The sequence below is a fragment of the Stenella coeruleoalba genome, assembly GCF_951394435.1.
Source record: "Stenella coeruleoalba genome assembly, chromosome: 7".
Taxonomy (NCBI): domain Eukaryota; kingdom Metazoa; phylum Chordata; class Mammalia; order Artiodactyla; family Delphinidae; genus Stenella; species Stenella coeruleoalba.
The window spans coordinates 115,758,458-115,766,361 of record NC_137153.1 but is presented as its reverse complement, the minus strand read 5'-3'; the positions used below and the strand labels follow the sequence as shown (position 1 = coordinate 115,766,361).

Sequence of the window (7,904 nt, the reverse complement as noted above, 5' to 3'; positions counted from 1 at the left end):
CGAGCTACCTGCGGATAAGCCAGGGATAGATGTTCAATAGGGCGCTGGATGTAGGGGCTGGCGCTGGAGGCATGTCCGTGCTGACGAGGAAGGTGGAGTCAGTCCGCCCTTAATCATTCCCTGGACTCCGGGAAACCGCAAGGCAGAGCGGGCCCGGAAGCCGGTGTCACCGAGCGGGTCCTCCCCAGCTCCCCCAGCCCAGCGAGAGCCCGTGAGAAGCGCGCTGAGGACTGGGGTGGGGACCAACCGCTCCCTCCTCCACCCGCAGACCCAACCGGTGTCCGGGAGAAGAGCCGCCGCGGGGCTCCGGAACCTTCGGCCGCCGCCGCCCTCGTTCGCCGCGGGACCCGTCGGGGGAACCCGTTAGCTGTTGCTAAGGGGCGGCCCCGGAAGTGACGCGCCCCGGGTTTGTTGACAGCGGAGGCGGCGGCAGCTGCAGGCTGCGAGCCGTAGGAGCCGGATCGGGGGAGGGGCCGGGCCCCGGAGCCAGCACCCGGCGTCCCTCAGCCCCGCCCGCCGCCCTAAGGGCAAGGTAATGGCCACGGAGTCCCCCCGGCGCGACCCCCATCTCGCCCCCGGCTCCTGTCCGTGGGATCCCAAGCTCCACCCCTCCGACCCTCGTCTTCCGCAGACCCCGGCCCTAGCCCGACTAGATCCCATGCCTCCCCAGCATCTCCCGGGCCGCATCCTCCGCTCCTCCTCGCCGAGGAAGCATCCCGTCCGCTCCCGGGGCCAAGGGATATCTCTGCGTCCTCCCCCCTTCCCTTCTTGCCTCCGGTGCCTCACCATCGCCGCTGCAACCATTTGCAAAGGTCCATCTCGGCCAGTGGTGGGAGGACTCCCTTCTCTACCTCTGCTGCCAGGTCTGAGAAACATGCCTTTAAAAGTGAGCACCCTTCCTCCAGAAAGAAAATGACGCCCTGTCTCATGCCCCTACAAAATGGGGGATAGATGCAGGGCTGAAAGAGGCAGCCTCTGCCCCTCCTACCTGTTGGATGAGCTTAAGTTTCCCCAAAGCAGTGCTTGAAAGCTCAGGGATGACAAGGCGCGGGGAAATCCAACAGGGTGGCAAAGGGATGGGGTGGTAGCAAACCTAAGGGCCAAGGGAGCCTGATAGGTGGGTTGAAAGTGAAACTGACTGCTGGCTGCTATAGCTCTGTGGGTGGAACTTGACTTGGCTGCTTTTTGGCCCAAGGAGTCCAAGACTTCCAGTCTTTGTGCCTGTCAGCACATTTGATTTTTAAATCAGAGGGGGAATGCCTGATGCCTCCATGGAAAAATCACCCCATATGATCTTTCCTACAGAATGTTTCTCTTCAGGGTTCAAACTGGTTAGAATGAGCATTGAGGACAGCTTTGAAAAGGGTCACAGGAGAGTGTACTTAGGGCAGGAGGTGGTTGCCAGTGGTGAGGGGGTCTCTCTGTTTCAGTTCACTAGTTCATTCAGCAAATCAGAAATATATGTAAGGAGGAGAAAAATATATGTAGGGTGGAGAAAAATAGAGCAGGAAGGGCCACGGTAAGGGCCAGAGAGTGGAGTTGCCCTTTTTATAGAGGGTGGTCAGAGAAGGGCTCTAATAAAGTGATATCTGAGCAAAGACCTGAAGGGAGGGAGGGAGCAAGCCATGCAGCAAGCGCAAAGGTCCTGAGGTAGTATATCTGATGATTTTAAAAACCAGCAGGAGGACAATAGGGCTGGAGCAGAGTGAAGGAGAGGAAGAGTGGTTGACAAGGAAATCAGAGAAGAGTAGGGGCCAGATATTGGTGGGGAGGATATCAGGGGCTGTTCATGTGATGCAGGGTCACAGGGTGTCTAATGGGGCACCCTTTCAGAACTGTATTAATTTGAAGTGTCTGGTGTTCAGAGAAAATATGTTCTAGATGACAAATGGACATTGTGCTCTGGCCTGGCATTGTAAGTACCCTTTCTCCACCTTTATAATGGCCACTGATGGAATAAATTTTAAAAGGACAGTCACAGAACACTGTAGTTAAATCTGGTCATGCCACTTACTTTTTGGTTGTGAGAACTTGGGCGAGTCAAGCAGCCAAGTCAAGTACCACCCACAGAGCTATAGTAGCCAGCAGTCAGTTTCACTTTCAACTCACCTTTTCCCACCTCAACGTCCGCATCTGTAAAATAGGGTTGTTGGGCTAAATGAGAGGTCATGCACTGAAGCGCTTAGTGCATCATTTAGCCCATATTAAATCCTCAGGACATTGCAGGTATGCCGATGGCAATGACAATGGTGAGGAAATATTTGCATGTGTCTACCTCAAAGCCTTTCTTTTTAGCACCAGCTGATGATGTCACCAGCTGTTGGCTGCCTCCCTGAACTAGTAGAATTTTGGAGAACAGTGGGGGAGACAAAGTGGAAACTTGCTGTCACCCCTCAGTGGGAACAGTGGTTGCACATCACTGTCATGGTGGCTTGGTCCTGTCTTTTTTCACACCAGTGGAAGGTTATGGGGGCTTTTTTTTTTTTAAAGAGCAAGCAAATCCCTATTCTGCCATATAATATAGGCTAAATGGTGGTGTTGAAATAAATATGACATGGAGATGGGTTGGGAAGGGCAGTATATGTTGACTCTGTTTGTGTGGTTGGGTTGTGTGTGGCGGATTTGCTGGAGACTGTTGATCCTAGATGTGCCCAGCAGAGGCTGAGACTGCAGCATGCCTTATAGGGAGTGGAACAATGGTTGCTCTCTCTCCTCAACCCCTAAGCCTGGACTATGTCATCAGGCCTGGGTCATAAGCTGAGCAGGGCAGCTGGGCCAGTGGATTTGAAAACGAAAAGTCAAGCACACCAACGCTGAGAGCCAGGGTGCTGAAGCCGGTTGTTGTGGGTAAAAGTGCGGACTAGTCATCTGGGGAGCTGGGTTCAAGCCCGGCTCTGCTATGGTTCACTGTGTGAACTTGGGCAAGTCCTATCCCCTGTCTGTGCCTCAGTTTTCCTATCTCTACACTAACTGAAGGCTACTGGGAGGATGAAAGAACTCGGTGCATTCTAAAGCTCTCTACAAAGGTTGAAAACAGTTCTTCTTGTCATTAGCACCACCAGGATTCTGCGACTTATTTTGGGGCAGAAGGCTTCAGTACCTCAGCTGTTCTTGACCCCCGAAATGCGAGTTCAGAGACCCCTGTTGGATCATTTACTTTGAGACAAACATCCTATATCTGGTTCAATCCCTGAAGCTGATTTTCCAGCTTCAGAAATGAGCAGAAGGATCTCTCCAAGCATTATTCTTAGGAAATCACTCCATAATTATTGGTCACCACCTTCTCGCCATTATTTCATGGCATCTGCTCAGCAGCCCCATGTGGTAGGTTTGCAACCCATTGACAGATAAGGACCCTGATGAATATTGAGGCTGGTAAATATTGCCTGGGGACCTCATGGAGCTGAGGCTCCTTCACCCGCAACCAACCAGTCATGCACTCACTGTGTCATGGAGACCCCATGAGTCACACTAGGTCTCGTCCTCAGGAAGCTTCTAGTCCTGTGGTCAAAAAATGATATATGCCTGTAGAATAGATACCGGTGATGCCCGATCATCTGTGCTCAGGGCCCAGGACCCTCCAGGTTGTAAGCAGGCAAAGGCTCATGCTGCAGAAGGGAGACCTGAGGCTTGGAGAAACAGTTCCTGCCCATAGCATAATGGTGGAGAGAGCCAGGCACTTACTGGGGGACTTGGGCACATTAATGCACATATTTGAACCATCGTTTCTTCATCTGGAAAACAGAATAGTATGTCCTTATAGGTTATTTGTGGCTTCAATGAAAACATGCATGGAAAGCTCAGAATTCTGGGTCTCAAACTAGTGAATACATGTATACATACTGATAGGTACATATAGACCCTTGTACACGTACATAGTCTGTGGCCGGTCACGTCACCACTGAGTCTCAGCTGCCTCATCTGTAAGTTGTCGATTATAATTCCTGCCTCGTGTACTTGTTGGGAGAATTAAGTGAGTTGATGCATGTGGAGTACTTAGCAGAGTCCTTGGAATACGGTGCTCAGTATGGCTGTGATCACTGTTTGACTGCCAGCCTGGAACCCAGGTATCCCCAAGGCCCTCTGCCTCCAGGTGGCACCAGTGAGGGGTGATGCGCATCCCCCCCTCATATCTTCCTAATGTAACCCACCCTGCAGATTAGTCTATGCAGGTCAGTGACCCCCCGGGATGCCCTCAGATCCTCAACTGCACCCCTGCCCCCAGGGGGCCCCTGGCACTTGCCTTGGCTCCCTTCACATCAGCCTCCCACCCCCAGTATCTGGCCTGTGATCCACTCCCTCCTGGAAAGCTTCCAGCCTCTGTAAATAGGATATTTGTTTGGGTTTTCCCCCCAGCTCCTGGGTTAATATTTCACAGGGTGGGTGCCGCTCCAAGGCTCAGAGCTTCTGGCTCCCTCAGCCAACAGAGAGGCTGGGGGTCAGGACACTGGTGGGGTCCCGTGCTCCCTCCTCTGGACCTCACATTCTCTTCCCCCTACACTGGATGGACAGAAGACTGGATAGTTTGGTGAGAAGCATGGCTTTGCTTTAGGTTTGGATTGTGTCCCACTCTTGTTACTTGTGTGATTTTATTTATTTATTTATTTTTGGCTCTGTTGGGTCTTCACTGCTGAGCGTGGGCTTTCTCTAGTTGCGGCGAGTAAGGGCTACTTTTCGTTGCGGTGTGTAGGCTTCTCATTGCGGTGGCTTCTTTCATTGCGGAGCACGGGCTCTAGGCATGCGGGCTTCAGTAGTTGTGGCACGCAGGCTCAGTAGTTGTGGCTCGTGGGCTCTAGAGCACAGGCTCAGCAGTTGTGGCACACGGGCTTAGTTGCTCCGCGGCACGTGGGATCTTCCCAGACCAGGGCTCGAACCCATGTCTCCTGCATTGGCAGGCGGATTCTTAACAACTGCACCACCAGGGAAGTCCCTAGTTGTGTGATTTTAGACAAGCCTCAGTGTCTTCGTCAGAAAACCGGGTAACAATCTCTATCTCACGGTATTTTAGTGTGATAACTCAGGCAAGAACAAACCTTTATTCTGTTACCTGCCAGGCACAGGCCGGGCCCTGAGGATCCAGGAGTGTGGAAGCGGAAAGTGTTCTTGACCTCCTGGAGCTTGTGGGCTGGGGGAGGGGTCGTTAGACAGATTGTTATATAAATGGTGAACTAGCCGCAAGCACAGGATCCTAGGCAATGTCGTCCATTGGTTAAGTTAGAGACTGTATGAAATAAACCCCTTAAGGAGCTCAGACTGGAAGCAACCAGCTTGGAGGTGGCCGCTATTTGCTCTCCACTGCTCCCCACCCCCCAGGATGTCATAGCTCATGGTGGATCCAGGCAAGAGACGGGATGGAGAAAGACACAGGGTCCTTCTTACTGTGTGCTCTTCTGTCATAATCAGAGATCCCTCCATCTCCCGTTGCCAGAATCCCAGATGGCTGGTGCCTGCCACAAGAATGAGAAACCCTAGGGGCTGGGCATGGGGTGGGTAGAGATGGCCACCTCTGGCCGGTGCCAGGCTGTAGCTGGAAGGGGCCCAAGTGGCAGGGTGCTCCGGCCCCCGGGCCTCCAGCCTTGGTGCCAAGACAGATGGCTCCTTCCTCCTCCGGCTCACGCCAGCCCCCTGCAGCGGGGTCAGCACTGCGAAAAGGTGGTTAGCAGATCTGTGCCATCTGCCCGGGTCATCTTTTGGAGGCTTTTGGTGATCTTGGCGGCTGACAAGGTGGTGTTTCTTCCACCTGGGGAGCAGGGTTAGGGCAGAGTGGCTACCTGGGTGACTGAGCTCATCCTGCAGAAAGGGCAAAGCCCCTGGCGGCTCTCTCATCCAGAGTGGTGAGGGTTCCACTGTGGCCACTGGGTGCCCAGCACTGTCCTGGGCATGGTGGGCAGGGGGAATCTGAGAGCGTGCCTTGCCTCCCAGGCTCCCTGCATGTGCTGCAACCCTACAACGTGTCAGACCCACATGGGGTGTGCAGCCCCTCGTTCAGCCAGTAGTCGTGGTATTGGGCCCATAGTGCCAGTGTCCCACACCCTCTGCCCTTTCAGCCTGCGAGCATCTTATCCTTCCTCCTGGAACGCCTTTCCCTTCTCTCCCCGCCACCGGAGTGAGCTCTGACTCATCTTTCGGGTCGCTGCTGAGATGTCACTTCCAAGGACGCCTGCCCTGACTCCCTAGTCCAGGGCAGGTCCCCTGGCGCGGGCACCCAGGGTCCCAGGTCCCACCCTCTCCTTCAGAGCACTGGACCCAGTTCCGTGGCATGGGTTTGTGTGCTTCTTAGGTGGAGATCTGTCTCGCTCCAGAGCCAATGTGCTCCACGAGGACAAAGACCTTGTCTGGTTTCGCTCACCCGTGGACCTACAGTGCTCAATAGACACTAACCCTGGGCTAAGTACAGGGATGATGTCAGAGGAGAGAGCCCGGTTCCTGCCCTCGTGCAGCTGGCCGTCTGGCAGGGAAACTGGATAATTAAAACAGCATCAGTCCTAAATGTTAGTTGTTATGGTAGGGCCTATGGGGGCACACAGCAAGAGCACCCTGGCGGGTCAGGGAAGGCTTCCTGGAGGAAGTGACACTAAGGCCTGAGGGTGCATAGACATGAGCTGAGTCAAGAGGAGAATTCAAAGGTATTGTGGGCTGGAGTGGTTGGGAGATGCTTCCTGGAAGAGGGACATGAATGTGTTTGGGGGTTTAGGAGCAGTATTTAGAACAGAAAGTGGATGACCAAAGGTCCGAAGGTGACCTTGTGCCTCTGGCCTATTGCCAGTACAACGAAGGAGGCCAGTTCAGCGGGAGTAGGGGGTCGGGGGGTGGTGAGTAGGCCGCAGAGCTGGTCCCACTTCTGGAAGCCCCGAGTGACTGCTTGAAGAGATTGGACTTGGCAGTTTCCAGCAGGGCATGTCTCCCTGCCAGCGGTGCTCCTTCTGGGTCAAGATCTGAAAGTGAGTGCAGGCAAAGGAAGGCCATGCCCAGGGTCCAGGCAGCCTGTTTCTTGTGCTTTTCCTCGAGGGTGTCATGGCACCACTGGGGCAGCTGGCACAGTGGGCCTCGCGGCAGGAGACCCAGGCCTGAGAAGCAAGGGCCTGGAGCTGGGCAGGAACAGACCTTGCTCTAGGGCCCAGGGCAGGTGAGGCAGGAGAAAGGGATGTTGATGATGAAAGCTGCCTCTTAGTGAGCAGTTACTATGTGCCAGGCACCACGCTAAGCCCTTTCTGTATTGTTCCGTGTCCATCTGCACACAGTGTTCTCTATTTTAGAGAAGAAACTGAGGCACAGAGGTGAAGGCACTTGCCCAAGTTCACCGGCTCTTATGCAGCAGGGCTGAGACTTGGAGCTGGGTCGGCCTGGCTCCAGAGCTCTTAGAGCACGGTCACCAGTGAGTGGTGCTGCCGGAATTGAGAGCTGGCCACTGCAAAGGGCACAGCGTTCTGTGGCGCCCACTCGGTTTCCTGAGCATCCTGGAAGGCTCACATGTGGACTAGGAGGCTCCAAGAAGCCAGGGGCAAACTGAGCTCCTGCATAACCCTCCACGAGATGAGGTGCACATGCCAGTTTGGACAGAGTAGACCCTCTCTCTGAGCTTGAGTTTCCTCATCTGTAAGGTGGGCTCATAAGCACCATTTGTTGTGCACTGAGTCATCTCAAGCTTGAGATGAGGCATTTTCCCAACAGCCCTGTGAAGTGGGGATTATTGTCCCCACTTTCCAGGCGAGGAAACTGAGGTCCAGAGAGGTTAAGTAATAGACCCGTGAATTGTGGAACTGGATTGAAACATAGATCTGTCTAACCTAGAGCCTTCACTTAAAGGGAAAAAAAGCAATAGCTACTGAAGGATAATATAGATAAGGAAAGGACCACAAAGCATGAGCAGACAGTTTGATGAATTTCCACAGGTGTAAACACCT

At 53.8% G+C, this 7,904-nt stretch overlaps 1 protein-coding gene across 2 annotated transcripts in view; it reads left to right on the top strand.

Annotated features, from left to right (window-relative positions):
• Positions 1 to 412: 412 nt before the first annotated feature.
• Positions 413 to 7,904, top strand: part of ZER1 (zyg-11 related cell cycle regulator) — a 29,575-nt gene continuing 22,083 nt past the window's right edge. For both annotated transcript variants that reach the window (XM_079926527.1, XM_079926526.1), the window contains exon 1: positions 413 to 532. The gene's annotated coding sequence lies outside the window, so the exon portion shown is untranslated. The remainder of the gene's footprint in view (positions 533 to 7,904) is intronic.